General features: G+C 45.3%; 1 protein-coding gene across 2 annotated transcripts in view; it reads right to left on the bottom strand.

Moving 5' to 3' along the window:
* The window catches only part of KIAA0930 (KIAA0930 ortholog), a 415,468-nt gene that overhangs the window by 340,915 nt on the left and 55,774 nt on the right, over positions 1-18,779 (bottom strand). The window lies entirely within an intron of this gene.

Here is an 18,779-nt window from a genome sequence, read left to right as displayed (position 1 = left end):
TCGCTCACCGAGCTCACTTTCATGCCCGTACTGTATTTCTTGGCTTTACACACTGCCGCAAAGTGGCCCAACTTCCTGCATTTAGAACAACTTTTGTGCAAGGCAGGGCAGGCCCTGCTATCCGCTAAGTGATCCTTTGACCCACACCTAAAACAAACGAGCGGCCTCCTGCCTCCCCCTCTATCGCTCGCCGCCCTGTCTGGAGTCTTGGGCGCATGTTTACGCCTGTCCTGTACATAGAACACATTTGAAGCCTGACTAGTGCTCGCCAGTTCCTTGGAAGACACCATGGAGCGTTCCACTGCCTTTGCAATGGCTATCACTTCCTTCAGTGAAGGGTTCCTGCATGAAAGCAAACGTTCCTGCACTTTCTTCGAATGGCAGTAGAACACCACCTGATCTCTAATGTACGTATCAGTCATCACCGCAAATTCACAATCTTGGGCTAGAACTCGTAGACATGCAATATACTCTTCGATAGTCTCTCCTTCCTCTTGTTTCCGCAGTGCGAATTTATGGCGCCCCACCATGATGTTACACTCCTCCGCATACTGCAGCTCAAGTCGCCGTACAGCCTCCTGGTATTCGTTCAGTGGAGCTGTGGCCCCATGGGGATTCACATAAACCGGCAGACTATCGAAAACCTCCTGTCCAGCCTTCCCCAACAGTCCGAATAACAACGACTTTTTCCGCTCGGGGCTATACCCCTGACCATCAATGGAGACGATATAGTTCTCAAATGCGCGCAGCCATCCTTTCCATTTCATGCATGGCTTACCAGGAGAGTCCAGGAAGAGAGGAGGCACGCAGATATGACCGGTCTGCGACATGGCCGGGAAGCGGGTGCCACACTTGGAGAGACCACGTGATACAGGTGCAGCATCCACTATGGGAGGCTCCTGGGCAGCGCAGAATGATAGCCCCGCACGCTGGATAGCCGGGGATCAGCTTTACACTGGACACCTCCCAGAAGATGTACATACGTGGACAGGGAACCCAGGAGCGGGCCTACTGCCTGGTCCTCGAAGGTAGGAGTCGTCAAAATCAATTGTGTGGAGCTCCCGGCATCAGCTCACCTTAGGGATTGCATGTAGTCCTCAGTGAGAAGATATCAGCGCGTCTCACTGGCCTCACGAAACATCATGTAAGGTGGGCTACACTCGTGGGCCTTGGTAGAAGCTGTGACCCTCGTCGCCATTTGTAGTGGCAGGTATGAAGGATGCGAGGCAGCCGGGTTGCATTGTAATATCCTTTATTGTCTTGCCGCAAGAAATAAGGCCCACGAGGACCCGGCGAGCGCGCAACAGCTGCGCTTCTTCGCGCTTCTCTCCCGTGTCGGCCGCGCCGCCCCCTGACGTCACGACCGTCCTCGATACGGATTGGTCGTGACGTCATGAGGCGACCAAACATAGAAGACGGACCAATTCTGTCCCTCCCGGTCTCGTACGTTAACTCACGTACGACAGTCTCCCGCTGAATCGGGTCTATTAGAATGTATGCTTGAAGCGGCAGAAAATAAGACCCTTAAAATGGAACCTCCTACACGGCAGCACACTCTCGAAAAGAGCCGAGTTCCCGTTGCCTCGATTTCTGCCTGTCACAGGAGCAAGATAAATTTGTACTTACGTCCATTTGTATCTTGCCTGAAGTCAGCTCCAATTGCCAATCATCACTCAGAATGCAAGTGGGATACGGATGTCTGGCAAGGTACAGATGACTTAATTCTTGGCGTACTTAGGTCTCATTTAATAGCACACGTCACTAGGGCTTTAAGTGGGATGAAAAACGTGTGGGGTGTCTCTAGAAGTGGCATGGCCTATGTAGTTATAGGGGTAGCTTACACACGTAAACTACATTTCTATGCTTCCCATAGTGTGCACACGAACAGTATTTTGGTGCCTCTCTGAGCTTTCTGTAATTGCATCCAGATGTAAAATACAATCACTAACGTACACCTAAAACCAGTCTGGACTGTTGGATTTGTCAATAGTTGTCTGTGTGCGCTCTGTATGGAGGCCAAAGAGTGGACACCATGCATTCTGAACACATTTTTGACCAACTGGCAGGCTCTGCGGGAACTCCAGAGGTCTCATTCATGGCTGTTATAAACACCTGGAGATGTCTCATTTCAAAGCATGCACTATTTAAGTGTAATAGGAAGAACACACAGAAAAAAAAATCATAACATCCTGGCAATAGCAATGAGTGCAAGAAAAAGCCAAACAAGAAGACTTCATTTCCCATCACCCTTCAGCACAGGACGTAACATCATTGCATCTTCCAGCATCCATCTGCACAGGAAATTACATCACTAAATTTCCCATCATCCATCTGGACAGGCAGTGACGTTCCTTGTTTTGATGGCCCTGCAGAGCAGCAGCGCACCTGATATTCTCTTCATCACAAAGACCTGGCTCAATCTCTCACTGGCTCCTAACATCATTATGGCAATACCAGTAGGTTACAAGATCGCTTGACAGGACCGCCTTCACAAGTCAGGAGGAGGACTTGCTATCATGTACAAGGAATCCATCAAATGTACAACATCCACAGAGAATGCCACCCCACTCATAGAACACCTGCACTTCAATGTGCAAATCTCAAAAGACTTCAGCCTAAACGGAACCCTTGCCTACCGACCACCAAGACCACAAGCCACCTTTACCAACCTCATCACCACGTCCGCTCAACCGACTCCAGAGTATACATTCTCCTCAGTGACCTCAACTTTCACCTGGAAGACCAAAACGACCCCTGATACAGAGCACTCTTCGAAAGCTTGAGCAACATCAGACTTACCCAGCTTGTCTCAGAACTAACACACACACCAGGACACACACTGGATCCCATCTTGACCACAAGCAATAGCATCCCCACCACACTGCTCACACTGACTGACCACTCCATCATCAAATTCCAAATCAACACACCTCAAGTCAAAACCCCTAACAGATTTGGCCATCCAAGCGGCATGTGGGGCAAAACCACCTGGCTCAGCGCCCTCAGCATGGATCAAACTAGCCCCACAGAAAACCTCAACAAGGACATCGACAACTTAAACAAGGGACTCAAGATGTGCATGTACTCTCTTGCACCTATCAAACCCAACAAGCACAAAAGACCTCTGAGACACCAAACAATACTGTAAACAACTAGAAGGGAACTGGTGATCTAGCCACGACACCACCAACAGAACTACCTACAAGTCTGCACTCAGACGGTATCACCAGCAAATAAAAAGACAGCATAAAAAGGCACTAGTAGACCTCATCAAAGGAACCTCCAACAGCTGCAAGATCTTCTTGATTGTCAAGGTTTTCACCTCCCCCTCAGCCACTGTCAACAACATTGCTGTTTCCCAACAACTCTGTAACAGCATATCCAACTTCTTCCACAGCAAAATCACAGACATCTACAGCACCTTTGCACACCAACACACCAGAGAACTCATTGCTAACCTAACCACCACCAACCAGATGGCCACCTAAAAGAATGGACAACCCTCACCAGATACAATACAGTGGCAATCATGCAGACCATCCACTCAGGGGCCCAAACAGACCCATGCCTCCACTACTTCTACAACCTGGGAACATCACCAATCACTACCACCCTTGCCCTCATCACGATCACATCCATCATACCCATCACTTTTGTGGATGAATGGAAACTCTCAGACATCTGCGCCCTCTTGAAGAGGCTCAAGGTCAACCCAAATCAACAGAACAACTTCTGACTCATCTCTGTGCTCCTCTTTCTAGCCAAAGTGATTGAGAAGGCCATCAATATCAACTCACAAACCACCTCGAACTTCACCACCAACTAGACAATACTTAATCAGGGTTCAGAAATAATCACAACACCGAAACAGCACGCTTCGCATCGACCGCTGACATTTAAATCAACCTGGACTGAGAAAAAATAGCAGCATCCATCGTGCTCGACTTCTTTGCTGCCTTCAACACTGTCTCGCACAACACTCTCCTTATAAGACTCCATGGGACTGGCATACAAGGATTGGCTTTCCAATAGATCTGATCTGCTCCTTCCTCACAAAATAACCCAAAGGGTCAAGCTGCCACCATTCACATCAGAGACCAAGAAACTGATATGCCAAGCCTCACAGGGATCATCCCTCAGCCCTCATGCTTTTCAACATATATATGACACCGCTCGCCAACATCATCTGATCACAAGGTATCACCATCATCTCCTACAATGATGACACCCAACTCATACTCTCCCTGACGGACAAGACAACCAATACCAGAATCAGCTTCACCAAGTGCATGACCATGGTAGCAGACTGGATGCAAAGAAGCTGCCTGAAGCTCAACTCCAGCAAGATTGAAGTCTTTGGCAACAAGACCTATCCATGGGACTCTACCTGGTGGCTGTCAGAGCCAGGACCAACATCCACAGACCACGTAACAAATCTAGGGATCATCATAGATGACAAGTTCAACATGACGGCTCAAATCAATGCAGCGTTTACCTGCTGCTTCCATGTCCTATGCATGCTGCGAAAGATCTTCAAATGGTTGTATCAAAACACCAGATGGACCATCATGCAAGTACTTATCACCAGTGGCCAATCCTGCTGCACACAGTCTCCGGTTGGGTGCAAAGGGATTTAGCTGAAGAGCCCGGCCCTGTACCCATCTAGCTGCATGTGGCCTTCCCCGCTGTGCAGGGATTTTCATGACATTTTATTTCTTTCCCTCAATATTGTGCCTTTTTTGCTGAGCACAACATGGTGTCTGTGTGACCATAGTTTTATTGAAAATTGCTTTTTTATATCAGGGAACCTTTTTTTAAAAAAAGTTTTCCTGACATTTTCTATTCTTCTCAGGGTGCCCCTCCATCACTACAATGGGGCTGGGCACCTATGATGGAGCCTCAGCCATTGCTCCACTGACTTTTGGCTAAGTTTACACTATAGAAATACTACAATACTACATACATAATTGTGTTTATTTTCCAAAAATCTTTATTTTCAAGACAGTGAAATAAATCCCCTTCATCACTTTTCACAAAACGTTAGGATTCACAATTTTCAGAATCACATTTTTAAACTGTAGAGAGCTACAATAATGTCAACATTTTACAGCCCACCCAGCCCTTTTTCTAAACATTTATATCTCCAAAACTACAGAAAGGGTTTATACCAAACTAAGAAAAGCACACTTTCTGAGTAAAGTTCTATTTCATGCCAAGTTTGCTATAAGCACCAGTAAAATTTCCGATGGTATTTAGATTGAGTAAACAACTTTATTTCACCCGCCCTTTTTCAACTTTTTTCCCTCCTTCAAGGAAGTACAAGAAAACTGGCCTAAATGCGCCCATGGGGGGACAAAATTATAGGCACACCAAAATATAGCTATTCAATTAAAAGGGAAGATGAACCATGACTAACCATAACTAATACACGTTTGTAATGCATGTACTGTCAGAAGTAGGGCCAGTTCCTGCTCAATACCCGGACAATATAAACAAACTTTAGAGAAAATATTACAAGGAAAAGTCAAATCTATCACTCAGTAATTTCAAGTCAATAAAAGTATATATTCTAAAATGCTAATATCCAAATTTTATTAAATAACAATGCACATCTCCAAATTATAGGGCGTTGGTGTTTCGTCTGAAGGCTTATTAAAGAGGTAACACAATCCCCAGGGAGTTCAGTTACCTGTTGCACATGAAGGTGAGAAAGATGTGCTATAGTTCTGGCGGAGAACAGACATGGTTTGTGTAAGTTTTTGACTTCCATTCTCCCAATTTGCCCCTTATTTCTATCTCAATTTCTTGACCACCTACTTCCAGGCACACTCTATTTCCTATGTTGTCAAAATGTCAACTGGAGCTTAAAAAGCAAGAATTGGCTGGCTGGTGTACTCAACCAGCCAGCAATTGATCATTTCTGGGTGGACAGTAAAAGAGAGTGTTATCTCAGAATGCAGCATGAGTACTCTACTCTGGAAGGACTTGGATCCGGGTTTACAGGAGCTGTATGGTTCTGTTGAGAGAGTCCAGCCCAATCCTGAAGCCACTGAAGTATCTGGCAGTGGCTGTGTAAGCCGACAACTGAACACAGAATCTGTCAGTAGCAGGTACCCACTTCAACAAGAAGTAGAAAGAAGCAGAAAGCCCCAGTCATGAAAGTTAAAATAATGCAAAAGAAAAGTAAAAAAAAAAAATCTAGAGCTGGACGACGACGTCAATGCAATTTGGATACAGTGTTGCAAAGGCGCTGACCTCAAGCACCGAAGCCTTTTTATATCCCTGTATCAGAAATAATTATCTGTTAGAGAAATCTCTTAGGTGTCAGCGGCCGAATGGCGTCTGTCCTGATGGCAACAGCCCTCTTGGGATGAGTTGGATGTTTACATGACAGGAGATGGGTCAATCTGCCTTGGTAGGCACTCTATCTCCATGGAGTCTACTGGTCGCACTCAAGCTCCACCTTATGGCATCCATAAGCATCAGCAAGAATCACCAAGTGGAGCAGGTGAGTGTGGTTTGCCCTGGATACAGTAAAAAGCCAGGCAACAGACCTGGTGACTTCGGTGTCTTTGGCAGCTAGAGGAGGTATACATGTGGGGTGCCAGGATGGGAACCCTGGGGTCGTGGATCGTACCCCAAGTCGGAGGCCTGAGAAATATGGGCATGAATGTGACACAAAGCTACTGTGGACTTCAAATCTTGACCTCCATATAAGAGTTTCTAAATCCTGATAGAACAATTAAAGACCAATGAAGGAAAGATAGAACAAATCTGAAAAAGAGAGCAAGAGCGGAGTGAGGAAGAGAGGAGGGAAGCACACCTCAGGAAGTGTCTTTCTTGATCTTGCCTCGAAGCACAGCCATTAGACTCCACACTGTGTGCACCTGCTATACAGTCTGATTGGTCTGTAATGAGCATTTCGTCTATGGCACTGGCACCTTAATTACACCTTACACTAACTGCTCTAATGAACACTTAAATAGCAAAGGAGTTTTCATTTGGCTTCCCTTGCCTGTTCTTCTATTTCAAAATAAACGAATAGCAACACTGCTTGCCAATTAGCTTTCTCAGTGTTTTTCGGTGGCTGGCATGAGGCCATGCGCGGTGTTCGCCCACTGTTTCCAAGGGATACACAAGAGGAATCTATTTAATGAAGGAGATGCCAGACGTGCATGCCCTCTAGGATTATTTAGCACCCATTTCAACAAAATAATGATGGTAGCAAACAGTATGCTAGTTATCGACTGTAGCATGTCATGCCAGGAGATCTCTGCTTTACAATGAGGCTTTTAGTGCTAGTGAAGCTTGCTATGAAGATCGGAGCATGCTACCGTCATCAGTGAGTAACACTATGTAGAGAGGCATGGGTGGACGTCTACAAAAGGAGGAGAAAGAAAGTGGAAGGGCAGGAGTTTCGGGCGGGCATCAGATACAGCCTTTAGAGTGGGTTTACTCTATATTACAAAACTGTACTGAGCTTGCACAATTGCAGCCTTTAAGTTAATTTATAAATTAAAACGCAGGTTTCTAGATCTGAGAGGGAAATTAGGGGATCAGTGGGGTGATGGAGTGCGAACAGTACAATCTTGAGTTTTCATTTTGAAGATTTGGGGGTAGGAGTTGAGTCTTAAATTGAGTGGGAGATTATTTCAGTGTGTGGACAAAGAAGAATGCCCGTTTTCCTAGCTTTTTCCTTTCCTAGATTGGCGGATTTACAGAATTAATTACTTGGTAATGCCTGTGGTATTATTTTATTTTGCAATTTTGTAAAGCACTTTCTAACAATCAAGTGGCGCCTAAAGATGCTTTGAGAGCTGGAATATGAAGGAGGGAGAAATACTAACATTGAAGTACCAGTTCTACAGCTGGTAGTGAGGTGTGGTGGGTACCAGTCAGTCATGTTTACACAACTGGCAAGGATATACATAAGTCCCCATCAAATGTGACCACAAGTAGATGTCAAAACCTTGAGCGAGTGGATGTCTTGATAACCAGGTTAGGAGGGCGAGCTGGTGTTTAGGCATATGGCCGGCCAATGAAAGCGGACAGTTTATTGCTAGGTAATGTGATTGGAGATCTGGCCCATTCATAGAGACAAAGGGGTTCATTATGACCCCAGCGGTCCCAGACCGCCGGCGGTAGTACTGCCAAAAGGCTGGCTGTGCGAACCGCCGTATTATGACCATGGCGCATCCGCCACCCTCATACTGCTGGTACCGCCAGGCTTCCGACAGCTGGCAGCCTGAAGGTCGTAATTCGCCAGGGCAGCACTGCAAGCAGCGCTGCCCTGGGAATTATGAGTACCCATCGGCCAGCCTGTCCATGGTGGTAACCAGCGTCCTGGAAAGGCTGGCGGTAATGGGGACTCGGGGTGCCCCTGGGGGCCCCTGCACTGCCCATGCACTTAGTGCAGGGTCCCTCAGGCACAGCCCATTGCGCATTTCACTGCCCGAATTACGGGCAGTGAAATGCGCAACGGATGATGCTGTACCCGCTGCACCTCAACATTGCAGCCAGCTCGATTATGAGCCGGCTTCAATGTTGTTGTGACTTTTCCGCTGGGCCAGCAGGCGGAAACGCTGTTTCCGTCCGCTGGCCCAGCGGAAATGTCATAATCGGGTGCCAAACATACCGCCAGCACTGGCGGTACTTTGGCACCCGGCAGTCTTTTCCGAAGAGGGCCAAAGTGTATGAGATTTGTATTGCTTGAAAGATTACAGCAAATCGTGGACAGCCAGGAGAGAGAGCTCTTGGGAACAGAGGGCTCTGCAGAGGGGGTTGGCAGTTACTTTAGGGAGTAGCTGATGGGAGGCCACAGACTTTAAACATTTGGAATGATTTTAGTATAATTCAGCACATACAATTTACCGTTGAAAATTCCTCACAGGTGAATTTCACATACAGAATTAGTCACACCGCAAATGCAGATTGTGCTTTCGGCTGTAGCAAATATGGGGGGATTGGCGGGCCATGGAAGGGTCACAACAAGATTTCCCGACACACTACATGACTGATCCGGAAGGAAGAGAACGACTGAGGTCATTAGACAAGTACAGTGCAGAGGAAAAACACGTCCAAACTACTATTTAGGCGAAAATTTGATATTCATCAGTGTATCAGTTGGTCACTGACTCCCATTTTTAAAGTAGGCAGAGGGGAGATGGCCGGCGGAGGGGCGTGGCTGTGCCACACCAGCAGATGTAGGCAAGGAGACACAGCATGTGTGAGCTCTTTAGAAATGTAGACGGGACAGGGCAGGTTAGTTTTTCGGATCAGTCATGTAGTGCCAGAGCTCATGTAGTCACAAAATAAACAGTAATATCGCGAGAGGGGCATTGTCTCTACCCCTTTGTTGATTGTCTTCACATGCATTTGATTAGGTAGCAGTTAATTTAGACCACCTGTGAAGTTAGTTCCAGCACATACCTAATAGACATTGTTAACGCAGAAGCTGTCAAATACTGCAGAAAGGGGATTTGCATGGTGAAATCTTGTGACAAATACAGTAGGAAGGGGCTTTACATAGTGAACTTTATGACAAATGAAACAGAAATACAAATAGCTGACAGTAGTAGAAATATATTTTCTATTGTGTTATGACATACAAAGTTATTTTTCTTTGATTGTTGCTGTTTATTTTAGATGCCACTCTACTGATATTAGCACAACTAAATGTTTGGATTAGAACTCATTTTGGTCTTATCAACCAATTACGTGTGTTCAACAGGGTGAGGCGAGGCCTTTCTGGACTTTTCTAAGATCAGTAATTCATTGAGGGCTCACCAGTTCCACCTACTGTCATAGCTGTCAAACACCCTGCCCGAAATGTGCAATACATGGCCAACAGTTTCTGGTGATTTATCTAATTCAGGTACAGGTTAACATCTAGCCCTCCAACTATTAGGACATAACCAGCAGACCGAAGAGACAAATGGGGGATGCAAGTCTGTAAACAACGAATGGAGTAGTTAAACCTTACACTGGAATTCAGATCAATTAATTCAGGCATAATGATGCAGTTTGAGGTGTTAAGTTTTATAAGTAATACTTTTCAAAGCTCACCTAAATTGTAATTCGCAGTGAGAAATACACTCAACGCTCCTTACTTGGGGATACAGCCCGAAGAATTCTAAGAGCTTGAGGAAGGAGTTTGCCAAGTGATAAGTTCCTGAAAACGTTGGCTATAGTCCAAACAATCCTGAGACCTTGAGGAATGTGTTTGCAAAGTGATATGTTTTAGAAACCGCTGGATACAGACCAAAGTTCCCGAGACCCTGAGGAATGTTTGCCATCTGATGAATTCTTGAAACCGCTGGACACAGTCCAAAGAATCCCGAGAGCTTGAGGCATGTGTTTGCAAAGTGATGAGTTCTAGAAACCGCTGAGTGTGGTAATCATCCTATGACCTTAATGCTTTCTCGTGAAGGAACACATTCCTTTTTCGTTGAAATTTCCCTGCTCTTTCCATATCAACATATATCACTTCTTATTCTAAAATTGACCTCCTCTCTGCCCATTTATCTCGCGAAAGAGCAAATGTGTTTCCTTGGGTTACACATCCTGGAACCAATTTGCACCAAGCTCACCCTCCTTGCCTACTACTGACTTAAATTAAAACATTCACTGTAAATAAACAGTATAAGCGATGGTTAGGCAAAGTTGCTCTTTTTTATAGTACATTACTGAACAAAAGTTGTACATATTATTCCTGTGTACACTGCCCATATGCACAAAGTGACTGCTATCAAGCCACTTCCCAGCCCCAAATAAACCACTATCAGCAACTGTTTCAGACTCACACACTAAAAACGTCTATAATTCAATTAAACCTAAGGAGGCAAGTATTACTCTTCTCTTTTCTTTACATACTCAGCAGCACAGATATCTTTTAAACGCTTCACTTTCCCATGACACTTAGTAAAGCGTTAGTTTCAAAACAGTATTGAATGGAAAGCTTTCTGTCAGCTCCACCTCCCTATAACCACATCCAATAAAGCGTCACAACAGTTTCAATGAACACGATCAGATCAGGTACTCGTGATCAATCATGTGAAAAACATCACCAAGCAATCAAAAGTCAACCTTAAGAAACAATGACATTTTACAAGTATCGTTAAGGAATCCACAACTAACCCAGCAATGCTTTGCTCATGACATCACACATTACATCACTGAAGCAGCTTAGCACCCCTGCCCCAAACAACCCATTAGCCTGGTGTTCAGCCAGGAGCTGCTCCTTTGCACAACGTTCTGGGCATGGACTTGGATCCTACCCATCACGCTCTAGCACAAGGCCTGATTTTTTGTAAGGCTGTGTGCTCAAATTCCCTCTCTAACAGTCAACAAGACATGGCTTCTGGCCATGCTAAGCATACTTTGGTGGTTAACTATCACCCCCCAAGCCAAGCATGCACTATTCAACCAACCTAAGCCCCAGAGCCCAATTAGCATAATCTATGGCTATACCCATCAGACTTAAGGGAACAAGGCCATACCCTATGCTCATCTCACCTCTTCAGGAGCCTGCTATATATACCCATTGGCCACAGAATGTATGCTGTAGGTCTGGTTTCTGGCTCCACTTTTCAGAAGGGGCTGCACAAGCATCGGTAGCCCCTTCTATGGGGGTACAAGAGGAGTGCACAAAGACCTGTTGCATCCCCAGGGCACTGGAATACAGCCCCTGGTTTTCATATAAAATAGCCTAAAGAATTAATGAAGTACCTCAAGACATACTACATACTGACAAATATTACGAGGTTCATCCAATACAGCATTCCAACTCATCAGATGAACATAACAAGCCTTGGTAAAGCCAGTAGGTCTTGCCTATGCAAGAGTTATTGGCTTTGCCAATGTGTTTTAGCCAGTGTTTAATTTGTAAATAAAAAACGTGCCAGTGCCAAAAGCTCTCCTCTGAAACACGTGGCTGCTGCAATTAAATGTGCGAGAACAGAATACTGAGGCAGCGTAATCCTAAATCGGTCTCTGACTTCTTTAATACATTTACAGCCACTCCCTGCCCCTTTAACTCACTCTTGCAGCATTCTCCCTTTGTGATGCTTTTTCCTTTTTGTCTTCCTCTTTCTTTCCCATATGTGTCTTTTTCTCTCAGTAAATGCTTGAGACTGAAAAATAAGTGCCGGCCCTTACAAAGAAGTGCTGGTGCCCGCACCGGAAACCACTGCCTGAAATTAAGCACTGGTTTTAGCCATGTTGTTCACCAGCATGGCTGCTGTTCAACATGGCTAAAAGTTAGTGGCATAGAGGAGAGAGGCATGGAGTGTCTTAGAGTGGAATGGCGAAGAGTGACAGAGTGCTGTAGAGTGACAGTGGCAGAAAGTGTCATGTATTGGAGCAGCTTAGTGCAGAGTTGCAAAGACTGGCATACACTGGAGTGGCAAATAGTAGAGTGGACTTGTGCAGAGTCCACTGGCGTAGAGTGTTACAGAGTATGGTGGCACAGAGTGCAGTGGCATTGAGTGCAGCGCCGTAGAAGGCAGTGGCACAGATTAGAGTGGTGCATAGTAGAGTGCAGTGGTGCAGAGTGGAGTAGAGAGGCGCGGAGTAGAATGGAATGGTGTAGAGTGGAGTGGTGTAGAGTGGAGTGGTGTAGAGTGGCACAGAGTAGAGTGGCACAGAGTAGAGTGGCACAGAGCAGAGTGCGGCAGAGTGGAGTGATGCAGTGGTCAGTGGAGCAGAGTAGAATCGAGTGGCACAGACAGCAGTGGTGTAGAGTGGTGCAGAATAGAGTGGTAAAGAGTGGTGCAGAGTAGAGTAGCACAAAGTGGTACAGAGTAGAGTGTAGTGCTATAGATTGCAGTGGCACAGAGTGCAGTGGCGAAGAGTGGAGTAGTGCAAAGTAGTGTGGAGTAGTGCAGAGTAGAGTGGCATGGAGTTCAGTGGAGGAGAGTGCAGTGTTGCAGAGTAGAGTGTCAGAGTGAAGTGGTGTAAAGTGGAGTAGAGTGGCATACAGTACAGTGATGCAGAGTAGAGTGCAGTACTGTGCGGTGCAGTGGCAGAGTAGAGCTGTGTAGAGTGCATAGACAGAGTGCAGTGGTTAAGGACAGAGTGGCAACGATTGCAGTGGCATAGATTGAAGTGGCACAGGGTGGAGTAGAATAGCATAGATTCTAATGGCATAGACTAAAGTGGGGTAGAGTGCAGTGGTGCAGACTAGATTAGAGTGGCATACAGTAGATTGGAGTTGATGGCAGGGGCATAGAGTTGAGTGTTACAGAGTAAGGGGCATTGGAGTAGAGTGTACTTCCATAGAGTGTGGTGGCCTAAAGTGCAGTGTTACAGAGTGGCACAGAGCACAGTGCCTCAGTGTGGAGTTGTGCAGAGTAGATTGTTGTGGCCTAGATTGGAATGGTGTACAGTGCAGTGACAAGAGTGTAGCTGTGTACAGTGCATTGGCATAGAGTGCAAGGCATAGAGTGCAGTGGGGTTAAGAGTAGAGTGGCATAGATTGCAATGGCCGAGAGTGGAGTAGAGTGGCATAGAGTGTAATAGCGTAGAGTAAAACAGTGTAGGGTGCACGGGCATAGAATGCAGTGGTCCAGAGTAGATTAGAGTGGCATTCAGTGGTTTGGCGTAGAGTGTAGGGGCATAGAGGTGAGTGTTAGAGTGTAGAGTGTATTGGAGCATAGAGTGCAGTGTTGCAGTATTGCATAAAGTAGAGTGCCTTAGAGTGGAGTGGTGTAGAGCACAGGGGCGAAGAGTGCAGTGGTGTGTAGTGGTGTGTAGTGGTGTAAAGTTGAGTGGTGCAGAGTAGAGTGCAGTGTTGTGTAGTGGTGCAGAGTACAGTGGAGTGGCATAGAGTGGAGTATTCATGGTGAGGTAGCACACTGCCATTACAGACAAAACATTATCAATTGAAATGACAATTACATTTGCACAGACATACAGTTTTACTAATAAAACTATACAATGCACAGACGAAAATGTGTGGAAATTGCATAACCTAGTTTAAAAATGTTTTGATCATATTAAAGTATTTGTTTCCAACACACTTCAGAAATAACACAAAATATGCTTCACTGTGCATTCATAATTCTGATACATTCTGAAATACTTACACATTTAATTTAGTCGTTGTTAGAAAAAAACTCTTCCTACCCCCAGTAATCAACAGGATTGTCACATAAATCCTCTCACTTTGAAGTCAAAAAAAGAAAAGTAAACAAGCGTCTTTACAAGGTAGCACCTGACATTTGACCTCATTCTTAGAATGCACAGCAAATGTGACAAGATAAGAACAAGATTTAAAGGCCTGTTAACAGAAAGTGAGTTGGTGGAAGGATACAGAAAACACGGTTTAAGCAACGGGAGGGGCGAACTGAACCTTGAGAGCCTAAAGCAAATAAAGGCAGCAAACAGAAAGCCAGAAAGTGTGAGTTACAAACCGCAAAGCCAATGGTATTCAACAGACGAAATACATTCTTAGGTCAACTTTCTGAATGTCCACAAGATGTCTTTAGCAAACCAGACAGCTTTGCAAAACAAAAACAAAAAAAAAGACACTTTTGTAGTTTAATAAGTTAGGCGTGCTTCTGTAACAAATCAAGGTCAAGCCAGCTGAAATAATAGTAGTTTGTATTACATTTTGTTTTCTTTTTACCTTTCCATTCTATGGTGGGTTAGCCGATTATAAAGTAGATACATTCTCATCAGCAGCAGCATTGTAAATAAATTGTTGTCCCGAGATTTTCATTTTTGATTTGTGTCATTAGAGAAGTAATTAGAAGTAACTTTGTATCATTGGAGAAGTAATTAGAGAAAGACATTGCTAAGTGCGTAGCAATGCGGCAACTCATGTAAACAGCCTGAACTATTCCATTTGTTTGCTCTAAACATACCCTCTACTTACCTTTGCAAGCAAGAGCATGTTTGTAAAATAGGGGCCTGTAGCTGAAAGTCCTTTATCAGTTGCAAACTCTGAGTTTCACAAAATCACAGGAATAACAAGAGCAAAAAGGGATTTTTAAAATGCACAAAAGCCCTGTTTGAAAAGTCTTTCTCAATTGCACAAGTTTTTACAAACTTGAACATAAGAGGGGACATAAAAGGGGCATCTCAATCCTATATATGAAATTCAAAGAAATGGTTCAGTGGTTTGTGATCCCAATTGTAGTCTTTTTTTTTCTTAATTGTTTACCATTTGGGAATCCAAGAGCAGTGCCGCTACCCCTTGCAGCAGTGATAGTGGGAAGCAAATTGTGATCTACTTGATTAATACTACTTCGACAAGTAATTTGTCAGCCCACTGTGAATGGAGTTTGCAATACGACCAATTAATGCTTAGTTCACAACACAAGTTGCATATCCATTTGTAAAACACTTGTGCAAACTGCACACACTGCTTTGCGAATTAGTTTTAATACATCAGGACCCAGGTCTCATGTATGTGCAGGATTTTGAAAGTGCAGAGGTCATACCATGGCAAGAGTGTCACAAGGAGAGAGGGACACTGCTACCTCCATGCTTGGTGAGGATGAGGTGCTTACTCTATACATGGCCTGAGTAGGGTGTAAAGGTACTTGCAGGATACTGATTGACTGTGTGTCTGCAAGTGATTTGCTGTGCATGAACGATGAGAGATCGTCCAGGAAGCGACTGGAGTTTTTTCACTCACTGAGAGAAAACCTGGGGACCTGCCAAGTAGGACAGACCTGAAGTGCTGGAGTTCTGGCCAAGGCCCCATAAGGAGAGGAGAATATTTATCTTGGGGATCCATAACTTCGGATGGGGTTTCCTCGGAAATAGACAGGAATTCAGCAGTGAAAAGACTCAAAAGGCCAGACCTTCGCTGGTTTGAAACCAGAGGACACATTCCCCAGGCTCTCTTCTTCCCAGAGCAGCTCTGTGGAAACAGAGCAAACACGGATGGTGAAGAGAAGTCACCAGGAATCAGGATCAACTGGAAACCTGAGTGGCAGTAAGCGGTCAATACATGTTGAGTTAGGGCTGCCAACTCAGTTGGGTGATGCAGGGCATAGATGCAACCCCTCTCCCTGTCCAAGGAGTGGGTCATGCATCAGACATATCAACTCCAGGTTCTAAGCCACAGGCTGCGGCCAGAAAACAAAGAAAAAGAGACAGCAGAGGTACCCGCAGGAGACACAAGAATATAAGAGATTTATATATGCTTGTCGTGCCTCTTCACAATGCTGCCGACACCTCAAGGTGAGCTAAGGTGAACCCTAAGAATCTCAATGAGGAAAGAAACACTGAAGCTAAGTGATACCACATGTTCAGATCTAGGACTGGGTGGGAGTAAGAGAAGGAATGTTTGTATTACTCTGTGTCAATGAGAGCGGTTCAACGTGACCCAGCTATCCGGATGGCTGTTGTCCTCCTTGTGAAGATGCACACAGTAAGTCCTTGTGAGCGAGCAAGACGGCCTCTGATGGGCACCACTGGGACATGGACCCTGCCGGTGTATGAAATAAAGATGGAGTATCAAAGTCAGCAGTTTGTGAGTCTTTAATCCTCGAAACATTTAGGGTTCACAAAGCCTGTGAAGCAAGATAAAGGCTACGCTGTCTAATAACGAGCTGTAGACGTTTGGGAGATCTCTGCAAATAGCTATCTACGACCATGTTTAAGGATGTATACGTGCTTTTTACATGTTGCACCAATAAAATACTGGTGCCAGGAAGGGGGCAGGTGGGGCCTCACATGCATGAGGGAAAGCAGGAATACACCCGTTTACATATGCAAATGTAACACAAAAATAGAGCACTGTGACAAAAGTAGTACAACATGTATTGCAGTAACACTGGATAATGTGTTAATTTCATTGTGGTTGTCCTTGCTAGAAACAGCGTAGTATGGCAATTAAAATACAAAAAGAACAAGTTACTTACCTTCGGTAACGCTTTTTCTGGTGGATACAATAGCTACCTGTGGATTCCTCACCTTATGAATTCTCCCATGCGCCAGCATCCGACGGAAAACCTTCTTCCCAGCTCTCCACGTCGACGAGGACGTCACAATTGCACGGCTCCATGCGACTCCGTCTGACGTCACCGTGCCAATAAGAGGTCCTCGCCAGTGTGCTAACGTCAGTTTCACCCATTTTTTACGTGCCTTTGAGGCGAACAGGTGAAAACCGACTTCACAATAGCTCCAATAAATACATATATACATAAAACCACCATGATGCAATAGGATCAAAACTATCATTTATATATACAGAAAAACATCACAATGTATATACACCTATAAAACCACACATCTTAGTGTAACCAGAAAGGCAACGGGGAGGTGGGTGGGACTGTGAGGAATCCACAGGTAGCTATTGTATCCACCAGAAAAAGCGTTACAAAAGGTAAGTAACTTGTTTGTCTGATGGATACAACTACCTGTGGATTCCTCACCTTATGAATAGAGTCCCAAAGCAGTACCGCACTCAGAGGTGGGTGCCTGACTGATTACACCAAGAAATCCTGCAATACAGATCGTGCAAAATGGCCGTCCCTCCTAACCTCTGAGTCCAAGCAATAAATGCTTTGCGAAGGTGTAGAGGAACGCCCAAGTTGCTGCCTTGCAAATATCCACCACCGGAACCCCCCTTGCCAGGACCAAAGTAGCGGACTTAGCCCTGGTGGAGTGGGCTCTGATACCCTAAGAGGGAACTTTCTTTGCCAACGAGTAGCAAATCTTGATATGAAGAATGACCCACCTGGAGATTGTTCTTTTATGGACTGCTCTGCCCTTCCTCTGTCCAATATACCCCACGAACAGCTGGTCCTCCAGGTGAAAGTCTTTCGTCCTCTCAATATAAAAACTAAGAGCCCTTTTAGGGTCCAAACGGTGAAGCCTCTCTTCCTCCTTCGAGGGGTGAGGAGGAGGGTAGAAAGATGGAAGAGTAATGGTTTGCCTTATATGAAAAGGAGTGACAACTTTTGGTAGGAAAGCCGCCCTGGTTTTCAGCACCACTTTATCCAGAAAGAACAAGGTAAAGAGGGGTTTAACAGAAAGAGCTTGAAGCTCACCAACCCGCCTAGCCGAGGTTATAGCTACCAGAAAAACAGTTTTATGAACTAGAAACCTTAGCAGGCAAGAATGCATGAGTTTGAACGGTGACTCCATTAAAAAAAGTTAAAACGAGATTCAGATCCCACTGAGGCATATGAAAAGGAGTGGGAGGAAGGCAGGATACCGCTGGTCTCCATGTTGCACCTGCGCTTGCTGAACATCCAAATCATGTACAGCAGGTGAAAAATCGAGGACTCTCCGGAGGTGCAACTACCTCGAAAACCGACAGCGCCGGAGAAGCCTGAGGGCTCTGATGTTGTGGAGTCACAGTCAGACTAACCTCTCACGTCGTATGGCGCCGCTGAGATGGAGACCTTGATCTTGAACGGCTCCAAACTGAACGACGTCGAGAGTCAAGACGACGTTGCTTCTTGTGTCTCTTCGACAAAGTATGGGAAGAGGACCTGTGATTACTCTTATGCCCCTTCTTTGCCTTGGCCAAAAAGAGTTAGGCATCCCTCTCTTTCAGAGCCTTAGGATTCATGCTTTGGCAGGATACACACTCCTCGACGTCATGCTTGGAGCTCAGTCACCAAAGGCAATCATCATGAGGGTCAGTAACCGACATGCAATCCCCGCACTCTCGACATGGCTAAAATCCCTACTTCTTGGGAGGAGACATTGTAACCAGAAACAGGATTGTAACCAGTAACAAGATGCAACACCTTCAACAGTAGCGAAAGCTAGGAGAAAAACGTTAGTGTCGAAGGCACAGAAAAAAGGGAACGGAC

Source organism: Pleurodeles waltl, chromosome 4_1 (genome assembly GCF_031143425.1).
Source record: "Pleurodeles waltl isolate 20211129_DDA chromosome 4_1, aPleWal1.hap1.20221129, whole genome shotgun sequence".
Classification (NCBI taxonomy): domain Eukaryota; kingdom Metazoa; phylum Chordata; class Amphibia; order Caudata; family Salamandridae; genus Pleurodeles; species Pleurodeles waltl.
Note: the sequence above shows the minus strand (reverse complement) of the source record. Positions and strands in the feature narration are given on the sequence as shown.